This window comes from Pseudophryne corroboree, chromosome 3, assembly GCF_028390025.1.
Source record: "Pseudophryne corroboree isolate aPseCor3 chromosome 3, aPseCor3.hap2, whole genome shotgun sequence".
NCBI lineage: Eukaryota > Metazoa > Chordata > Amphibia > Anura > Myobatrachidae > Pseudophryne > Pseudophryne corroboree.
This window is the reverse complement of record NC_086446.1, coordinates 641,984,198-642,005,567: the sequence shown is the minus strand read 5'-3', so window position 1 is coordinate 642,005,567 and position 21,370 is coordinate 641,984,198.

Genomic DNA, 21,370 nt, shown 5'->3' with positions numbered 1-21,370 from the left:
GTTATTCTTAGCTCTGATTATGAAAGTCTTTATGTTTTGCACAGGTAAATCAAGCCACATTCCCCAATACAAAAATGCATAAGGTAAATATATAACATGCAAGCAAAAATCTAGGACAGTATAAATAAGAGCACTGCCTTTTGGAGTCAGTGCTCTGAGAAAATGGACAAATGTAGTCATAGATCTCTAGATGCAATTCCTTCAAACTTCTTTCAACTGTATTTTTGTTCTCTATTATGATGGCTCTTTGGATTTCATGGCAGACAATTAACTCCAACTGGGGTCATTTTCAGTTCTACCCAGCAGCCTCCAGATCTATAAAAGGCACTCTTAAGACTTTTCTGGTTCATTTGACAGCTTGATCATGTTCCTATCTTTAATGTTTAACTAATTAACAGTAGGAAGAAGAGTGTGGTTCAGGTAGTACATGAGGCATAGCAGGATGGCATGGATGATAAGCCTTCCAGAGATCAGGGAGTGGGAGTGGTCAAGAGCAATATCCAGTAAAAAGCCAAGGGTAGTGGTAGATAGGAAAAAGCAGAGTCCAATATGTGATTCAGATCAGAGGAAAAAGGCACTCAATGACAAATGCATATGCAGTACACTGGTTCAGAACAAACTACCAGCAGAATAGTGGTGCAAGGGAGGAAGCCTAATAAACCCAGAGAGCCAATAGGATGAGGAATGAGAATCCCAACCAACTTACCACTTAATGTATGGTCTCCTGGCTAAAAAGCACCTGTAAACAAGGGCTGCCTTATCTCAAAAAGACAGGGGTGGCTGCAGTTACTTAGCACTGGAAATTTGAACTGCCTGGCTGAAAAGCACTGGCAATCATTGGTGAATGATGGTCATGAGCATGGAGGCACCCCATCCTGATCTTGTCTAGAGGCTTGTACTTTCTCCTTAGCCAATCTACAGTAGTTTTATTCTGACTCTAGCTTCATCTGTTATTTGTTTTGCTGTCTAGTATCTTAGGGGGAGATATATCAAAGCTGATTGGCTGTGACTGCACTGAATGTCAATCAAAACCAGCCTGGCTAATGATTAACAGCCAGTGCAGTCACATCCAATCAGTGGCCTGTTCCCACAGTAAACTGATCTAATTTGCGGGCAGATCTGCTAATGACGGAAATCACGTGGGTCATTTGTATACACATATAGCTCCTATATGTCTGGCTGGTATGGGTAAGTATTTTTTTTATTTTTAACCTCCTGGATACTTACTGGACAAGAGGACTGAGCACCGTAAGGGATAGGTGAGAAAGGATTCCCCCCACCTCCCCCATGTAGTAGATTTTACTTGGATAAGTGGACCAAACATGCCTGGGATAAGGTGAGTATATGTGAGTGTGTTTATTAAAGTTATACTTTCAATGGGGTGTGTCTTGTCTTTGTTTTGATATTGATTTACAGGGGCCAGTGGGCCCTTAATGCCCCAAATGCTGGGACTTGTTGTTCTCCAAGTATCGGCATACAGGGACGGCTTGCTGGGACCTACAGTCTGCCTATAAAAGACCATATTAATGTACCTTTAACTGAATGCTATTAACTCGCACCCACCACCCAAGCGTGTGCCTGGCTAGAATTATAGCCATCCCGCTAGTAAGTGTCCGGTGGTGGTTGTTGTAAATACGGTGGGACCCTTACACAATTTTTTTTTTCAAGAGCACATTGCTGATTCAATTAAATACAGGGGGAACTCCACAGAGCACAGTGCTGGTTTTCCTTTTGGGAGTGAACCTCATGCCAATTTTTTTTTTAATTAACTCTCCATTACACTAACAACACATAAGACTACACGAATCACACTGATCTGTGGCAGGCTTTACACCAAACATGGTGCTTTATTGTATCTAAATTTGCACCTCATAACACTCCACAAATCGATTTTTTTCGCACAACTACAACCCACACTTAATCAGGGACTGTGTACAACTGTACACCAATCCAATATTTGCATTTATCAGATCTGCAGAATTTATCTGCAGGTGTGCACCCAGCTTAACTGTCACTTATAGAGCACAGTCTTCGTAATCACAGAAGCTGATTGATTTGGGCAACTGCTGTACTCCATTTTATCTCTCTCCAACACTTGACATATCTCCCCCAAATGTTCTTCTAAATTCTAACATTGGCCCAAATTCAGCGATGTCAATGTAGTAGGCAGTGTAGCGATTTTTTTCCACTGCACATGCATCTAAGTAGCACTGCGCATGTTCCATAATCTTCTTGCAATGGTGGACGCAGGGAGAATTTACTTGCAATGTGACTAACAGTTTGCGTGTGTGTTTGAGGCTGCAACTGCGATTCCATATACAGTTATAATGGCTCCAGTGTCTCACGTCCTGCAGCCATGCTGTGTAGCCATAGAGCTACTCAAAACTTTGATAATCGGCTGATCTGCAATCAATGCTGCATCTTTGTTTGCAGCCACTTTGATTTGTAATGCTGCCAACGGACATCAATACATATCCCGGCAATTGCGACATATGCATATTTTTACACAGCAGCTGTGTGCAACAGGGACGTGCGTTGAGGTAGATGGCTCAGGAGAGTCTGGCTAGTACCAGAGCCAGATTGACACACAATATATGAGCCAAAGTGGGCATTATCCAAATATGCAGCAGTCACAACAAGAAAAGCGTATAACTCAGGGCTGATATTCACAGACTGATATGCCAGCAAGGAAACAATTACATTTATGTTGATTTGTCAAAACCTTAAGCTGATTTAAAAAATTTTTTTAGAAAATATAAATTATATTTTATTATGCAAAGAGCAAAAGTTTTCATTTATGTTACGTTTTCCTTTCAACCTTGATTTAGAGACTTAGCCACACAAAAATACTGTCTGCATTTAACTATTATCTCTCTAAAGTTAAAGTACTTTCGTAAATGTCAGCAGTTTCATCCACAATTACATGGATAGTTAAGTGTGTATATATTTAAATGGTTTTGAATCACTCTTCACTGCTCTGTGTTATATAGCTTCACTTTCTAGAATTTGCACTTCATTTAAACCCATCTGTTTTATATTTTGGACTCGTCTAGCAAGAAAAGGCAATGAAGGTAAAACTTGCATGTCAAGTTTTACTTCACCTTAGGTTAGTATAGGCTAATTTTTACTAGATTATTATGATTCATTAGCTATCTGAATACAGTATAAGGCTTTAACTTCACCACTTTTTGCAGTACAAAACTTACACTGAATAGATCCCTTACAGTTATTTGCAATGTGAACAGAATTGTTTGGGGGCCTGGGTCTATCAATAAGGTGGAACCAGGGCCTTCTGATATAGCTTCTGCAGAAGGCCCTGGTTTTCACAGTAGGATGTGGCCACACCTCACATGCTTGGCCATGCCCCCTTGCTTTGAGGCCCAACAGTCTCTTGGTGGCCCTGGCATTAACAACACTGTTGTTAATTACTACCCTTTTCACATCATGTTATCCTTGGTCGCAGCTCCTTGTGAAAGGTTTCCCAAACAATGGGGGTAATTCCGAGTTGATCGCAGCAGAAACTTTGTTAGCAGTTGGGCAAAACCATGTGCACTGCAGGGGAGGCAGATATAACATGTGCAGAGAGAGTTAGATTTGGGTGTGGTGTGTTCAATCTGCAATCTAAATTGCAGTGTAAAAATAAAGCAGCCAGTATTTACCCTGCACAGAAACAAAATAACCCACCCAAATCTAACTCTCTCTGCACATGTTATATCTGCCTCCCCTGCAGTGCATATGGTTTTGCCCAACTGCTAACAAAGTTCCTGCTGCGATCAACTCAGAATTACCCCCAATGAGGGTTATGGAGCAGTGTGAATAGGTAACCCGGGTCATCCCAGCCAGGTCACATGAGCACCAGATCCCCAGTGCTTGGAGATGAAGTCATCTCCAAGCATCAGCAGAACAGTTGGGTGCAGTATGTTATGCCGGCAGTCGGGATCCCGGTGCCCAGCATACCGGCGCCAGGATGCCGACCGCCAGCATGCTGACAGCAGGGTGAGCGCAAATGTGCCCTAGCGGGCTCGCTGCGCTTGCCACACTACGGGCACAGTGGCACACTATGTGCACCACGCTATTTATTCTCCCTCCAGGGGTGTCGTGGACCCCCAAGATGGAGAATAGTTGTCGGTATGCCGGGTGTCGAGATTCCGGCACCAGGATACTGAGCACTGGAATCCCAACAGCTGGCATACTGAATACCACCCAAACAGTTAACACTGCACCTGTGTGCAGTGTAAATGGCGCTGACCTGGGAATAAACCAGGTTGGAGTCACGGTGTGAATGGGGTCTGACCCGGATTGAAACCGTGTTCCAAATCCTGGGTTTGACCCAGGATTTTGTTGTGAAAGGGTATATCTGAAACAGGAAAGATGTAGTACAGAAGGGACTATTACTGGACAATTGGCGGTTCAGTATTTGGGGTACACAGCAGATTTGGCAGTGTATTTATTTGATGTATGACCCAGTAGCTTTGTACAATAAATTCCACCCAATACTATATTTTTTGTGTAAAATTCAGTCTTATTTGCCATGAGACTGAATTAATCTATCAACTAGCTATGGGGAAAATAAATTCTTACTTAGGGAAAATGTTTCTCTTGCAAGTATTATAAAACTGATATTTTACTTTGGATTCTGGTGGTTTTAAAATCGCCAAAGATAAATCTGCAGTAAAAACACTGTAAAAACTGCATTTTGTAAAGCGGCACACTAATTCTCACCATCTTTAATTCTTGCAGATGCGCCAGAAAAAAAAAGTACAAAGAAAAAAAAAAGGAAGAAAAATTAAGTGTTTTAGGGAGGCAAGTGAGATGTTTTGACAATTTTGCTCTCAACTGTAAAAATTAAAACTATATGTTTAAAAAACACTATCCCTACCCTTCCATACCAGGTCGAACAACTTATCATCAATTTCAGTCCTCCAGAAGGGGTGCCCCCACTCCTAAGTATATTCAGCAAATTGCAAAATAGCATAATGATCTCTGGTGCCCCGCCAAGGGGAAAGCTCAAGGTTAAATGCACACAGCTATTCAATAATTTAGCCTTTTCACCATGTGGTAAAACCTCTGGTAACGCTCAGTAAACTGCTGATTCAGCATAAAATGCAGAATCTTATGGGTTTCCCTGTACATTAATTACCAGAGGTGCATTTTTACACTGACTTTTCCTTGCAGCTTCTGTGGCTGCGAGTAAAAGTGCATCCTTTGGTATTGGCAGCTAATTGAATTGGTCAGCACCAACAATTAGATTGGTTATGACCCTAGCCTCCAGTGTTTACCAGTGAAATATAATACTGTATTTTTAACTCACATTAAAAGTGCTCAAGTATTTTAAAAAATAATTAATAGTGCCCCCTTTTTATTTAATAAGTTTTATTTTCTAATTGCCCCTTAATATTTTCTGTAGTGTACTGTTACTCATAAATACTTACATGCTGTATCTTCTTTTCTTGATCTATTGGTAGAAAAAAAAAACACATAGAAACCATATAGCTTCTGATGCACAATGTATTCATGTCCAATAAGCCAACCTGCAGTACTTAAAAGATGTAGACCAAATCAGAAACGTTCTCTCATCCATCAGAGAAATATACATAATGATGTGAAATTTACTATATGGTTAATTGTCTTACATTTAAAATTATTTCAGTCCTTTACTGGCAAAAAAAAAACCCAATGAGTTCTGTAAGTTCCTTCTTCAAAGAGGATGACCAAATTAAATGAATAGCCTAAAACTCTAACAATAAATGACCTTATTAAACCTTAGAGAAAGTTCTTTAATTTACTGAAGTAGCAATGTTGCGTTGATAAGCTCATGTAACATGTAAAACAGACATTTTAATTTGGACACTGCATTCAAACACACAATAGAACACTATTTTTGAAGACAATAAACTTTTAATTACATTTCTTAATGCACTTTGTTTAATTCATTATTTCATTCTGAAAATAATTTAGAAAAGTTAAAATAGAGATGTGCGACGGACACTTTTTGGGTTTTGTGTTTTGGTTTTAGAATTGGATTTTAGTTCGTGTTTTGGATCTGAATTGGTATTGCCAAACCACCCTTTGGGTTTTGGTTTTGGATCTGGATGTTTTTTTGAAAAAAGCATAAAAAAAGCTAAAATCACAGAATTTTGGGGGTAATTTTGATCTTACGATATTATTAACCTCAATATCATTCATTTCCACTCATTTCCAGTCTATTCTGAACACCTCACAATATTGGGCCTAATTCAGACCTGCTCATAGCAGCAAATTTGTTAGCAGATGGGAAAACCATGGGGTCATTCCGAGTTGATCGTAGCTGTGCTAAATTTAGAACAAGAACAATCATTCACACTGACGCCCAGCACAGGGCTAGTCCGCCCCGCCCGTATGTCAGTGCCGCGCCCCCCCCCCCCCCCCGCAGTAGTGCAAAGGCATCACACAGCGGTGATCACTGCGAGAAACTGCATCGAGCGATCGGGTCGCATGTGCACTGCAGGGGAGGCAGATACAACATGTGCAAAGAGAGTTAGATTTGGGTGGGGTGTGTTCAATTTGAAATCTAAATATCTAAATTGCAGTATAAAAATGAAGCAGCCAGTATTTACCCTGCACAGAAACAATATAACCCACCCAAACCAAATCTATCTATCTCTGCACATGTTATATCTGCCCTCCCCCCTCACCCCCATGCAGTGCACATGGTTTTGCCCATCTGCTAACAAATTTGCTGCTACAAGCAGGTCTGAATTAGGCCCCTTGTTTTTAGATCAAAAGGTTGCACCGAGGTAGCTAGATGACTAAGCTAAGCGACACAAGTGGGCGGCACAAACACCTGGCCCATCTAAGAGTGGCATTGCAGTGGCTGACAGGATGGCAGTTTTAAAAAATAGGCCCCAAAGAGCACATCATGCAAAGAAAAAAAAGAGGTGCAAGATGGAATTGTCCTTGGGACCTCCAGCCCAGAACATCCACAGTTTAATAAACCCATTATTACAGCGACAGGTGGTCCCCCTGGAAAAATCTTGCCAACTTCTCTGAATCATAGCTAGCTACAAATATAGCACCTCCTTCTTTGATGACTTTTCACATTATGAGAAGAAGCAAGAGGAAAAGGACAGTGTCAAGAAGGTGATTAAAAATTAGAGAGGCACGCACAATCAGGAACAACACACAGGTTTTCACCTCCACTCCTATATTTGTGTGTAACAGAAAGATCTTCAACCAAGCAAATATATCATTACCACATTACTGGACAAACTGAAAAACTAGGGGCCAAAGCCTCCTAATTTGTACCCCCTTCTCCATTTTCAGGGATTACAATTATCTCGGATTTAATGCTGGGATGCAACTAAACTGGTGTATACCACAGGATCAAGATTGGATATTTCCCCCTCCACAGAGTCTGGAGACTTATTTTGTGAAAATCTCGTGGGTTTCTATTTTTCCATTTTTTTATTGCATTTTTATTTACATATTTTGTAAAAAATGCCTTATTTTTGTTTTTCACAGCTCCCAGTTACACGCATGTGAGTATACCTGTGTGTCCCATTTAAACGCATGGAGGCATACCTGTGTGTCTTGTTTATTTTTTTCATATTTAATTTTTAAATAAAGCAGCCCCTTAGCTGTTTTAGCAGCCCCTCCAGTGCCCCCACAGCAGCTCCAGATGGGGAAAGTTGAGTTCGGATGGGTTCGGTACAGTACTAAGCACGACTGTGCAGTGAATTTTCTGTTATTGAGCCCCTGCTCTAGTGGAGCTTACCACCCTACAGTCAAAAATCATTTCATACTCTAAGTAGGACTGTGGGAGGAAGCCAGACATATTCCTGGCTTCAAGCCACCATGAGACTCCATACTAGGCCTTATTCAGTAACTGTTTGTGCCTCACAGGAGCTCCTGGCCAATCTAGTGCTGCAGTGCAATGGAAAGCTGATGCAATGCAAGATCACTAAAACTCTGTTCTTCTAACTCTGCAAGGTCTCACAATAACCCTACACAGCCCTATACCTAAATGCAATGAAATAATAAGAATATCTCTGCTCTTACTGTATATGCTTGATAATATTCACAATCAGATAATAAGAGTTTATGGAGTATATTTGTGCTTATAATTCTCGTATGGATAGGTGATATAGCTTAAAGATAGAGCAATAGAGCAGAGAGTATCTCTTGGTTAAAGAGGTAAGCAGGGGCATAGCCAGAACTTTGTGGGCCCCATAGCAACATAATGAAGGGGCCCCTGTCCTAATGCTTCTAGGGTGACACCTCCCTTCAGCAGGTATTCATTTTATGCCTCATGACAGTATACTTTTTCATTTTATGAATCATAATAGTGCCCTAGTTTATGTTATGAACCGTGGTAGTATACTATTTCATGTTATGTCACATTGTAGAGCTGCCAGTATACATTATGTAACACAGTAACTGCAATTCACATTAATATATACAGTGCCCCCAGTTCATAGTATGCCACAATATATTGCCTCCACTTCATACTTTGCCACATTACAGTGCCCCCAGTTTATAATATGTAACGTTATAATTCTCTTCAGTTCATTTTATACCATATTACAATGAGCAGGTCTAGGGGCATAACTAGCTATAGGCCCATTGGCAAAAGTTTGTAAGGGCCCATTTGTACTAACCAATGGTGAAACATCTATATAACACATGTAACTGTGAAAGGGCAGGTTGGCCGCTCTCAGTTCTGGGCTCCATAGCAGCTGCACTCCCTGCACCTATGGTAGCTATGCCTTTGGAGGTGAGGTCTCATCCAGAGCCGGCCCTAACAAAATTGATGCCCTAGGCAAGATTTTGGCTGGTGTCCCCTAGCACTGCTGCTAGTTCCTTTCTCTGACCCTGCACCCCATTCCCAGCACCATCACCCCTCACCAATAACAGTCCTCATTTTTGGTGCTCCTACCCCCAATATTATAAATAGGAACAGTGCAAACATTCGGTGCACAGCCCAAAAAGGGGCTTGTTCTTACTGGGAAATAGTACCCCCAATACAAATTACACCACACAGTAGTGCAACTTTATTCACATTTTATCACACGATAGTGTCCCTTATTCACATTACATCACACTGTAGTACCACTTTACCTTATATACATTACTAATCACTAGAGATGAGCGGGTTCGGTTTCTCTGAATCCGAACCCGCCAGAACTTCATGTTTTTTTTCACGGGTCCGAGCGACTCGGATCTTCCCGCCTTGCTCGGTTAACCCGAGCGCGCCCGAACGTCATCATGACGCTGTCGGATTCTCGCGAGGCTCGGATTCTATCGCGAGACTCGGATTCTATATAAGGAGCCGCGCGTCGCCGCCATTTTCACACGTGCATTGAGATTGATAGGGAGAGGACGTGGCTGGCGTCCTCTCCGTTTAGAATTAGAATAGATTAGAGAGACACTTGATTTACTAATTTTGGGGAGCATTAGGAGTACTCAGTAGTGTACAGTGCAGAGTTTTGCTGATAGTGACCAGTGACCACCACTTTTATTTATAATCCGTTCTCTGCCTGAAAAAAGCGATACACAGCACACAGTGACTCAGTCACATACCATATCTGTGTGCACTGCTCAGGCTCAGGCCAGTGTGCTGCATCATCTATATATATTATATATCTGTCTGACTGCTCAGCTCACACAGCTTATAATTGTGGGGGAGACTGGGGAGCACTACTGCAGTGCCAGTTATAGGTTATAGCAGGAGCCAGGAGTACATAATATTATATTAAAATTAAACAGTGCACACTTTTGCTGCAGGAGTGCCACTGCCAGTGTGACTAGTGACCAGTGACCTGACCACCAGTATATAATATTAGTAGTATACTATCTCTTTATCAACCAGTCTATATTAGCAGCAGACACAGTACAGTGCGGTAGTTCACGGCTGTGGCTACCTCTGTGTCGGCACTCGGCAGCCCGTCCATAATTGTATATACCAGTGACCTAACCGTGGTTTTTTTTTCTTTCTTTATACATACATACTAGTTACGAGTATACTATCTCTTTATCAACCAGTCTATATATTAGCAGCAGACACAGTACAGTGCGGTAGTTCACGGCTGTGGCTACCTCTGTGTCGGCACTCGGCAGCCCGTCCATAATTGTATATACCACCTAACCGTGGTTTTTTTTTCTTTCTTTATACATACATACTAGTTACGAGTATACTATCTCTTTATCAACCAGTCTATATATTAGCAGCAGACACAGTACAGTGCGGTAGTTCACGGCTGTGGCTACCTCTGTGTCGGCACTCGGCAGCCCGTCCATAATTGTATATACCAGTGACCTAACCGTGGTTTTTTTTTCTTTCTTTATACATACATACTAGTTACGAGTATACTATCTCTTTATCAACCAGTCTATATATTAGCAGCAGACACAGTACAGTGCGGTAGTTCACGGCTGTGGCTACCTCTGTGTCGGCACTCGGCAGCCCGTCCATAATTGTATATACCACCTAACCGTGGTTTTTTTTTCTTTCTTTATACATACATACTAGTTACGAGTATACTATCTCTTTATCAACCAGTCTATATATTAGCAGCAGACACAGTACAGTGCGGTAGTTCACGGCTGTGGCTACCTCTGTGTCGGCACTCGGCAGCCCGTCCATAATTGTATATACCACCTAACCGTGGTTTTTTTTTCTTTCTTTATACATACATACTAGTTACGAGTATACTATCTCTTTATCAACCAGTCTATATATTAGCAGCAGACACAGTACAGTGCGGTAGTTCACGGCTGTGGCTACCTCTGTGTCGGCACTCGGCAGCCCGTCCATAATTGTATATACCACCTAACCGTGGTTTTTTTTTCTTTCTTTATACATACATACTAGTTACGAGTATACTATCTCTTTATCAACCAGTCTATATATTAGCAGCAGACACAGTACAGTGCGGTAGTTCACGGCTGTGGCTACCTCTGTGTCGGCACTCGGCAGCCCGTCCATAATTGTATATACCACCTAACCGTGGTTTTTTTTTCTTTCTTTATACATACATACTAGTTACGAGTATACTATCTCTTTATCAACCAGTCTATATATTAGCAGCAGACACAGTACAGTGCGGTAGTTCACGGCTGTGGCTACCTCTGTGTCGGCACTCGGCAGCCCGTCCATAATTGTATATACCACCTAACCGTGGTTTTTTTTTCTTTCTTTATACATACATACTAGTTACGAGTATACTATCTCTTTATCAACCAGTCTATATATTAGCAGCAGACACAGTACAGTGCGGTAGTTCACGGCTGTGGCTACCTCTGTGTCGGCACTCGGCAGCCCGTCCATAATTGTATATACCACCTAACCGTGGTTTTTTTTTCTTTCTTTATACATACATACTAGTTACGAGTATACTATCTCTTTATCAACCAGTCTATATATTAGCAGCAGACACAGTACAGTGCGGTAGTTCACGGCTGTGGCTACCTCTGTGTCGGCACTCGGCAGCCCGTCCATAATTGTATATACCACCTAACCGTGGTTTTTTTTTCTTTCTTTATACATACATACTAGTTACGAGTATACTATCTCTTTATCAACCAGTCTATATATTAGCAGCAGACACAGTACAGTGCGGTAGTTCACGGCTGTGGCTACCTCTGTGTCGGCACTCGGCAGCCCGTCCATAATTGTATATACCACCTAACCGTGGTTTTTTTTTCTTTCTTTATACATACATACTAGTTACAAGTATACTATCTCTTTATCAACCAGTCTATATATTAGCAGCAGACAGAGTGTTTAGTGCCGCCGCTCACCTTGTCAGCAATCGGCGTACGAGGTTACATCCAGAAAATGTGGAGAAGATGATGTTCATTAAAATGAATTATAATCAATTCCTCCGCGGAGACATTGACCAGCAGCAATTGCCTCCACAAAGTACACAGGGAGCTGAGATGGTGGATTCCAGTGGGGACGAATTGATAATCTGTGAGGAGGGGGATGTACACGGTGATATATCGGAGGGTGAAGATGAGGTGGACATCTTGCCTCTGTAGAGCCAGTTTGTGCAAGGAGAGATTAATTGCTTCTTTTTTGGGGGGGGTCCAAACCAACCCGTCATATCAGTCACAGTCGTGTGGCAGACCCTGTCACTGAAATGATGGGTTGGTTAAAGTGTGCATGTCCTGTTTTGTTTATACAACATAAGGGTGGGTGGGAGGGCCCAAGGACAATTCCATCTTGCACCTCTTTTTTCTTTTCTTTTTCTTTGCATCATGTGCTGATTGGGGAGGGTTTTTTGGAAGGGACATCCTGCGTGACACTGCAGTGCCACTCCTAGATGGGCCCGGTGTTTGTGTCGGCCACTAGGGTCGCTAATCTTACTCACACAGTCAGCTACCTCATTGCGCCTCTTTTTTTCTTTGCGTCATGTGCTGTTTGGGGAGGGTTTTTTGGAAGGGACATCCTGCGTGACACTGCAGTGCCACTCCTAGATGGGCCCGGTGTTTGTGTCGGCCACTAGGGTCGCTAATCTTACTCACACAGTCAGCTACCTCATTGCGCCTCTTTTTTTCTTTGCGTCATGTGCTGTTTGGGGAGGGTTTTTTGGAAGGGCCATCCTGCGTGACACTGCAGTGCCACTCCTAGATGGGCCCGGTGTTTGTGTCGGCCACTAGGGTCGCTAATCTTACTCACACAGCTACCTCATTGCGCCTCTTTTTTTCTTTGCGTCATGTGCTGTTTGGGGAGGGTTTTTTGGAAGGGCCATCCTGCGTGACACTGCAGTGCCACTCCTAGATGGGCCCGGTGTTTGTGTCGGCCACTAGGGTCGCTAATCTTACTCACACAGCTACCTCATTGCGCCTCTTTTTTTCTTTGTGTCATGTGCTGTTTGGGGAGGGTTTTTTGGAAGGGACATCCTGCGTGACACTGCAGTGCCACTCCTAGATGGGCCCGGTGTTTGTGTCGGCCACTAGGGTCGCTTATCTTACTCACACAGCGACCTCGGTGCAAATTTTAGGACTAAAAATAATATTGTGAGGTGTGAGGTATTCAGAATAGACTGAAAATGAGTGTAAATTATGGTTTTTGAGGTTAATAATACTTTGGGATCAAAATGACCCCCAAATTCTATAATTTAAGCTGTTTTTTAGTGTTTTTGGAAAAAAACACCCGAATCCAAAACACACCCGAATCCGACAAAAAAAATTCGGTGAGGTTTTGCCAAAACGCGTTCGAACCCAAAACACGGCCGCGGAACCGAACCCAAAACCAAAACACAAAACCCGAAAAATTTCAGGCGCTCATCTCTACTAATCACAGTAGTGCCCATTTTTCATATTACATCACACTGAAATGCTCCTTATTCACATTAAACCACACCATATTGCTCTTTATTCACATTAGACCTCACAGTAGTGCCCTTTCTATATGTTATACCACACAGTAGAGTGCCTTACACACATTATGCCACACATACATTAGTAATGCATTTATACACATAATACCACACAGTAATGTCCCTTACACATATGAAACACATTATAAATGTCCTTATAAACATAATGTGCCTTATACATTATGCCACCCTTTATTAATGTCCTTATGCACATAATGCCCATTACTCATATCCCGCATATAATTAATGCCCTTATACACATAATGACACTCATAATATCCCTTACACATATGCCGCACATTATTAATGCATTTATACATGACAAACATAATGTCCCTTACACATACTGTATGCTGAAAACTATTGCACAACCAACCCACCTACACACAGCACTCACATGGCCACTAACACTCTGACCTCTGCTTCTGCTTGGATACAGATTTGTCCTCATATATCATGCCTCAACACGCCACCCAGCAACAGATGCCTGGCATGAGTCAGCTGGCAGCTCTGCTAATGTCTGGTGCCTTTTTTGCATTGCTATGTGGCTAGGATGCAAAAGCAGTTTATGGTGATTAAAATGATATGTGACATACCTATATTCTGTGACTGTATCTACATATGGAATGCTACGTTGCAGTGGTTTCCAGGAATACACTGTGATGTATATTTCATATGCAGATACAGCCGCAGTCACACAGAAAATAGGCAGGTCACATATCATTTTAATCAGCAGAAGCTGCTTGTGCCCCTAGGCATTCCAAATGCCCTATACATTTGCTTAATTTGCCTATGCCTAGGGCCGGATCTGGTCTCATCCATACTGTTACTTGGAAGCACCTGATGCACACTGTACTGCTAGATCCTACAGATGACAAACGTCTCAGCCAGTGGCAGGACTTCAGCCCTTCCAGGAAAATCCACTACCTGAGCTCAGTGTCATTGAAACCAGATGCACAGTGCACTGGCTTCACTGTGACTGGCAGTGACTTCCTAGTGGATGTCCTACCTGTTAGTCACAGGGCACTAGAGAAAGTCCCATTGGGAGGTGTTTCCTCCCTCAGGGACTGCCAGACTGGGCTGAAATTAGCAGACAGCTGGCTTTCTGTGGGAAACCACTCCCTTTCAGATCGTGAGACCTAGCTAGCTTCTATGAGCTACAACTTATGCAGTCCATAGAAGCCGGGGGTTTGTGCATGCGCAGACCAGCCAATGCTTGTGCGCATATGCTGGTCCCAACACCTGCCAGATCAATTGCGCAGGTTCCAAGACCTAGATAACAGGCTGTCTCCTCTCCTCATCTCCTCTCTCCAGGCAGGCACAGGTAGTGGCAGCCCTCCCTACCACATTCAGGTAGCTATAGAGATGCTGCTTGGTGTTTCCGGTATGGCTCTTGCTGTAACCGCCAATGTAATGTTGTACAAGGCAATGTTATACAAGGCAGTGCTCTTTAGGCAGCATGGATGGTTTAATGGTTAGCATTACTGCATCACAGCACTGAGGACATGGGTTTGATTCCCACCATGTCCCTAACTGTGTGGAGTTTGTATGCTTTCCCTGTGCTTGCATGGATTTCCTCCAGGTACTCTGATTTCCTGCCACAATCCAAAAATATACTGGTACTGTAGGTTAATTGGATCCCCCCCCAAAAAAAAATGAACCCTAGCATGAATGTGTGTGTGTACATGTGGTAGGGAATATAGACTGTAAGCTCCACTGGAGCAGGGAGTGATGTGAATGGCCAAATACTCTCTGTAAATTGCTGCAGAATATGTGTGTGCTATATAAATAACTGGTAATAAATAAATAATTGACCACTTTCTATACAATAAAGCATAATCATATCATGGCAGTGCTGAAGGTTCAGTGAAAGAAAAAATTAAGCTAGGCATCTACGCATTTCAACACACTTCTGGCTTCTTTGTCAAGGTGTGGACTTTTCCAAAAGCCTTTAATTAAAGAGCATAACATACCAGGGTAGATTAACAATCATATAACTTATACTTGCTAGGAGTCACTACAAAACTGAGTAAACAATATTTAAAAATGAATGTTATACATCAAAAATACGAAGATTTTACATTAAGTAACTTTAATGAGGAATAATAAATAAATAAATTAAAATCTTTAGTTTCATAAATTATCATATGCTGAGAGATCATAAGAGATGAGGATTAATTGAATTGAAAAACATTAAGTACAAGTATGGAAACCAATAATTAATATATTCTAACTATTATTCACATACATTTTTTGGGGATCATCTAGTGTTTTTATGTAGTTAATTGAAGCACAAATAGAAAAATATTGGCCCTCATTCCGAGTTGTTCGCTCGTTCTTTTTCATCGCATCGCAGTGAAAATCCGCTTAGTACGCATGCGCAAAGTTCGCACTGCGACTGCGCCAAGTAACTTTACTATGAAGAAAGTATTTTTACTCACGGCTTTTTCTTCGCTCCGGCGATCGTAATGTGATTGACAGGAAATGGGTGTTACTGGGCGGAAACACGGCGTTTCAGGGGCGTGTGGCTGAAAACGCTACCGTTTCCGGAAAAAATGCAGGAGTGGCCGGAGAAACGGTGGGAGTGCCTGGGCGAACGCTGGGTGTGTTTGTGACGTCAACCAGGAACGACAAGCACTGAACTGATCGCACAGGCAGAGTAAGTCTGGAGCTACTCTGAAACTGCTAAGTAGTTAGTAATCGCAATATTGCGAATACATCGGTCGCAATTTTAAGAAGCTAAGATTCACTCCCAGTAGGCGGCGGCTTAGCGTGTGTAACTCTGCTAAATTCGCCTTGCGACCGATCAACTCGGAATGAGGGCCATTATACAGTTCTTTACTTGTACAAAGGAGGAGAAAACAGAACGAGAGACTGTATAGGATAGATTGAATATAAGCGCACTGTTTGTTATGTAGCTAAGCTACAGTAGCTGGATCTGTTTTTTTGTTGTTGATATTAGTTAATAGGTTGTTGACGTTTGTCAAATAGTTATCCAATGAGAAGGGGTTAGGTAGGCGGGTTATATTAGTTTATTTAATTGAGGGCTGAAGAATTAAAATTCCTCCTGCCATTTTGTGATCCCTGGACAGGTAAAGTATTTGGTATCACTCTGCAGGTGTTTCAGTATTGTCAGATATATTTGAATTTTATTCTTCCTATCTATTTATAATTTAATTTCTGTTACTTAGCTAATATATTTCATTTGTTTACTTTGTTGTAAAAATTATTTTTCAGTCAGCTTTCATTTGGTGGTTTCAGTTGTGAGGTTTTCAAATTACCTCAGCTGCCAGCATGCCACGTTCCCGTCGCAATGCGCCCCCTCCCCGCCGCTTAGTTGAGGCTGCTAGACCGCTCCTTTCAGCTGCTACTTCTCCGGCTGTGAGGGGAGCGAGGCGCTTCTCTGTGAGGGGAGTGGGTAAGATGTAAGTAAGAAGGGAGTTCTATTTAAGATGAGATGTTGCCCATAGCAACCAATCAGATTCCAGGTATTATCTTCTAGAAGGTGCTAGATAAATGAGAAGTAGAAGCTGATTGGTTGCTATGGGCAACATCCCATCTTAAATAGAACTCCCATCTTAGTAAATTTACCCCCTGGTGTAAATCCGAGTGATTTATTAGTGGAAGCTTCCTGAAATGTGTCTAATTGAATCTATGCACATACTGTACATACACTTATTCTTGATTTAATGCTTAGAACACAGGTTCTCAAACTCGGTCCTCAGAACCCCACACAGTGCATGTTTTGAAGGTCTCCTCACAGAATCACAAGTGAAATAATTAGCTCCACCTGTGGACCTTTTTAAAATGTTTCAGTAATTAATACACATGTGCACTTGCTGGGTTATATGCAAAACATGCACTGTGTGGGGTCCTGAGGACCGAGTTTGAGAACCACTGGCTTAGAACATCCTCTTCAATGACAAATGTTTTTTTTATTTTAGAGATATATGTTAATTAATTTTCTTAATATATTTTATTGAAAAGATAATACAAACTAAGAAAAATATTGTTTTATACATTGACCAATTTAGTTCTAAATACATATTCAAACTTCAAAAAGGTTTGCAATTATAAATGACAGTTAAGTACACATACAAATATGTTCCAGTCTCTGTGAAGTAAATACATTGATATTGCACTTATTTGCACTATGTTTTGGAGTAGTTCCCTTAAATATGTGCATCTCTAAACATGTAAGGCAATTTTTAAGCCATTGGTTTTTAAAATACCATATTTCTCTAAATCAGGTTATATGATTGGAAGTAACCCCCAACTACTTCTAGATGGTTAGTAATTATGTCATAGTCATGGGATTAGCTTCCACACATCTAAATAACTGTTCATGATCATTATAATTATTATTAGGCCAAACAGAGATAGCGGTAAAAACTGTAAAATGCTTAAAACTGAAGCCTAACGGTACTAGAGCTCCTAGCTGTCTGTCTCTTAGTGCTTTCCTTTTGGGAATAGATACTGTACAGTATGTGACCTATTTGTAGCAGTATGCCTATAAATTTGTTTTTAAAAGATGCTGCAAGTTTATGACAGTTTGAGTTGCTGTGAACTAAATGCTGAAGGATGCTGAAGGGAATCTGACAGTCATGTTATTGTGAACAACTGCTGTATACCTAGAAACCTTTTATTCTACACTCCTGCAGTCTAGTTTACTTTGGTAAACAAAATGGTTTGAGAAATATGTTGAAACAATGGCCATAAACATATATTTTAAAAAGTTTGTCCCAGTTTCTAAAACTTTTCTTCTACAGTACATGTGACATGTTGTCACGGATTTACAGTAAATGCAATTGATAATATTATGGTGGCATACAAAAGTAAGAACATTTAGCTTTGAGGTCCGTGCCTCCATTTCTTTCTGTATCTTGCTAGTTACAGTAATTTAGTGGTTAACATACTGTATATACCCTCAGGGGCGTTTTTAAGAGAGGAGGGGACCCGTGTGTAGCCTACGTCGTGGGCCCCCTCCTCTCCGGCAGCTAGTAGACCCTGGCATAATTCCAGAGTATACTGCACATGCGTAGGTCTCCAGGATCATGTCGCCCGTGCCTTGTTCCTGGTGACATATCCAGTGCGCATACACATGCGCAGATTTCTGTCTGCAGTGTAGGTCCACCACCAATGGACTTCTGAGGGGTAAGTATAATGTATGGGTGCAGTGTGTGCTGTGTGGGCCTTCCTGGACGCAGGGACATGTGTGCACCACACACACTGTACCCATTATATATGGGCAAGAGCAATACATAGAAATATATACTGTAAGTGTTTACTGTAGATAAAAAAGAAATTTAAAGATAATATAAGTTATTAACATATATACACCATTAACTAAAGAGCAGTTCATTTACAAAAAAATCCAGCCAAAATTAAAAAGCCTAATAAAAGTTTTTAATAATCATCATATATTGCTGTAAGTACATTGTGAGCCTAATTCAAAAGTGGATGAAGTTGCTATCACTGTTGCTTACTTACAAGCCACTGTGATAGTGCTGTATGCAGGGTGGCACTACCCACTCAGCGAAAGGATGCAAAGCAGGGAGGCGCCAGGCTGGAGAGGTGCGCTCTCTGCTCTGCAACTCTGCTGATGTCCCCTGCTCCTGCTGGCTGTTGTGCATATCACACTGTATGACAGGCAGCGGCACTGCCTGCTTGAAGTGTCCTCCCACCCCCCTGTGGGAGTTTAACAGTGTTATTATTTATCATCACATTTGGAACATATCAGATACATCATTCTCCTCCTCATCATCAACCTCCTCACTGTTGTTAATATCATCATCATCACAAAATATTAGCTCATCCACACTGGAATCAACCATCACAGAGGAAGTTTCTGTTTGTTATAATTGTCGGCACAGATCTTTCTCACAGCATTTGTAATTAATTTTAATGAACATGAGTTTTTCAACATTTTTGGGAAACAGCCTCGTACACCGATTATTCACAAAGTTTCCAGTAGTGCTAAAGACCCTATCCAAATACACACTGGAGGATTAAATGGAATCACCCATCTCAGGTGGCAGTTTCTGAACTCACTCCATTGGTTAAAATTTCAGATGGTTTCAGTAGCTTGCATAAAACTGAAGGAATTCTCTACTGGGCTGGACTAAGGTACCATGTCCCTCCTTTCCCTATCTCATGCTCTGAAATGTACGCTTGGATGGCTTGTTGCTGTTCCTCCAGGTGTTGTTGCATATAGGAGTTAAATTCTGCTTGGTTACTACCTCTTGCTTCAGTTGTTGTCATGACAAATAGAACATTTATTGCAAATTTGGCAATCTTCTAAATGCAGTTGCTGAATGCTGAAAATACCCAGAGATTTTTCAGGTAACAGATCTCATCTCCTGCATGCTCCTGTCATTTTTTAGGAAACTCTGAACCACCAAGTTTATTTTGTGTGCCAAACATGCCACTTATTCAAATTCACCCACTTGTAATTAGAGATGAGCGGTTCCGAATCCCTGGAATCTGAACTGCGCCGAACTTATGGAATCAAAGTATACTTGAGCTATGGCTCGGGTGTTCCTGCCAGACTTGGATTCTAGATCGAGGCCGAACATCATGCTCCTGGCATCTGATACTCGCGGCTTTTAGATAACTTATAAGGAGCCTTGGCTGGGACTTGGAGCCATTTCTCTCCAGTCATACTACTATATATTCTGCTCTGTGGTGTCCATCTAAGAGGCTGTTTGGAATACAAGTGCTGTCACTGTGTCCATAAGGGGCTGTGCTGCTGTCACTGTGTCCATCTAAGGGGCTGTGCTGCTATCATTGTGTCCATCTAAGGGGCTGTGCTGTCACTGAGTCCATCTAAGTGGCTGTGCTGTTTCCATCCACAAGCTGGACCAAAAGTCCCTTAAGTCTAATTCTGACCACTGCCTGGTCCACTTGCTTCCCATCTATAAGCAAAGAGTGAGAACCGCTAAGCCAGTGGTTGAGTCTGTAAGGAGGTGGTCCAGCGAGGCTGAACTGAAACTGCAGGCATGCTTTGACTGCACTGACTGGAATGTTTTTGAGTCTGCCGCTAATGACCTTAACGATTTTGCAGACATTGTTACTTTATAGGTTGACTTTTGTGAGGATTTACGTGTACCATCAAAAACTGTCCGCATTTGCTAACAATAAACCATGATTTACTGCTCATATTAAGCAGTTATGCCTTGCTAAGGAAGATGCGCACAGGAGTAGGGATAAGATCAGGTATAGACAGGCCAGGAATACTCTAACGAGGGAGATCAGGGCAGCAAAAAAACACTATACCGACAAGCTTGTAACCAAATTCTCAACCAAAAACCCTTGGTCGGTGTTGAAGAGCCTGAAGACTGCCACCAACTACAAGGGCCCCACTTCCTGCTCTGGCTCTAGCCAACAATTAGCAGAGGAACTGAATGGTTTCTACTGCAGATTGGAAAAGTTTCTTGATGCAATCGACACTTCAGTTAATTCTGATGAAGCATTGGTTGCTACGACAGGCCCCCCTAGCCCACAGGGCACCATGCCCACTCTTCAGGTGGAGGCAGCTGAGGTAGCAAAGCTATTTAGAAGGTTGAAGCCCAGGAAGGTATCAGAACCAGATGGTGTGTCTCCGTCTGCCCTTAAAAAATGTTCTGAACAGCTGGCCCCTGTCTTCACAGCCATTTTCAACAAGTCGCTTGAAAATTGTGTGGTCCCATCTTGCTTCAAGTGCTCGCTCAAGTGCTTGCCAAAGAAATCTTCCTCTTCTGGTAACTTGAATAATTACTGACCAGTAGCGCTAACATCGGTGGTGATGAAGACATTGGAGCATCTGGTACTGGCTCAGCTGCAGTCCACGCAGGCATCCTCCTAGACCCTCTCCAGTTAGCCTATAGGGACGGGCCGGTTCAAGGGCGCTCGGCGCACCGGGCAGGAAAAGGGGCGTGGCCTAATACAGGGGGCGTGGTTAGTTACGCCCCCTGTATATTGCTAGCGCCGCTTGAATGCTGAGCGGTGCGCGATGACGTCATCGCGCACCG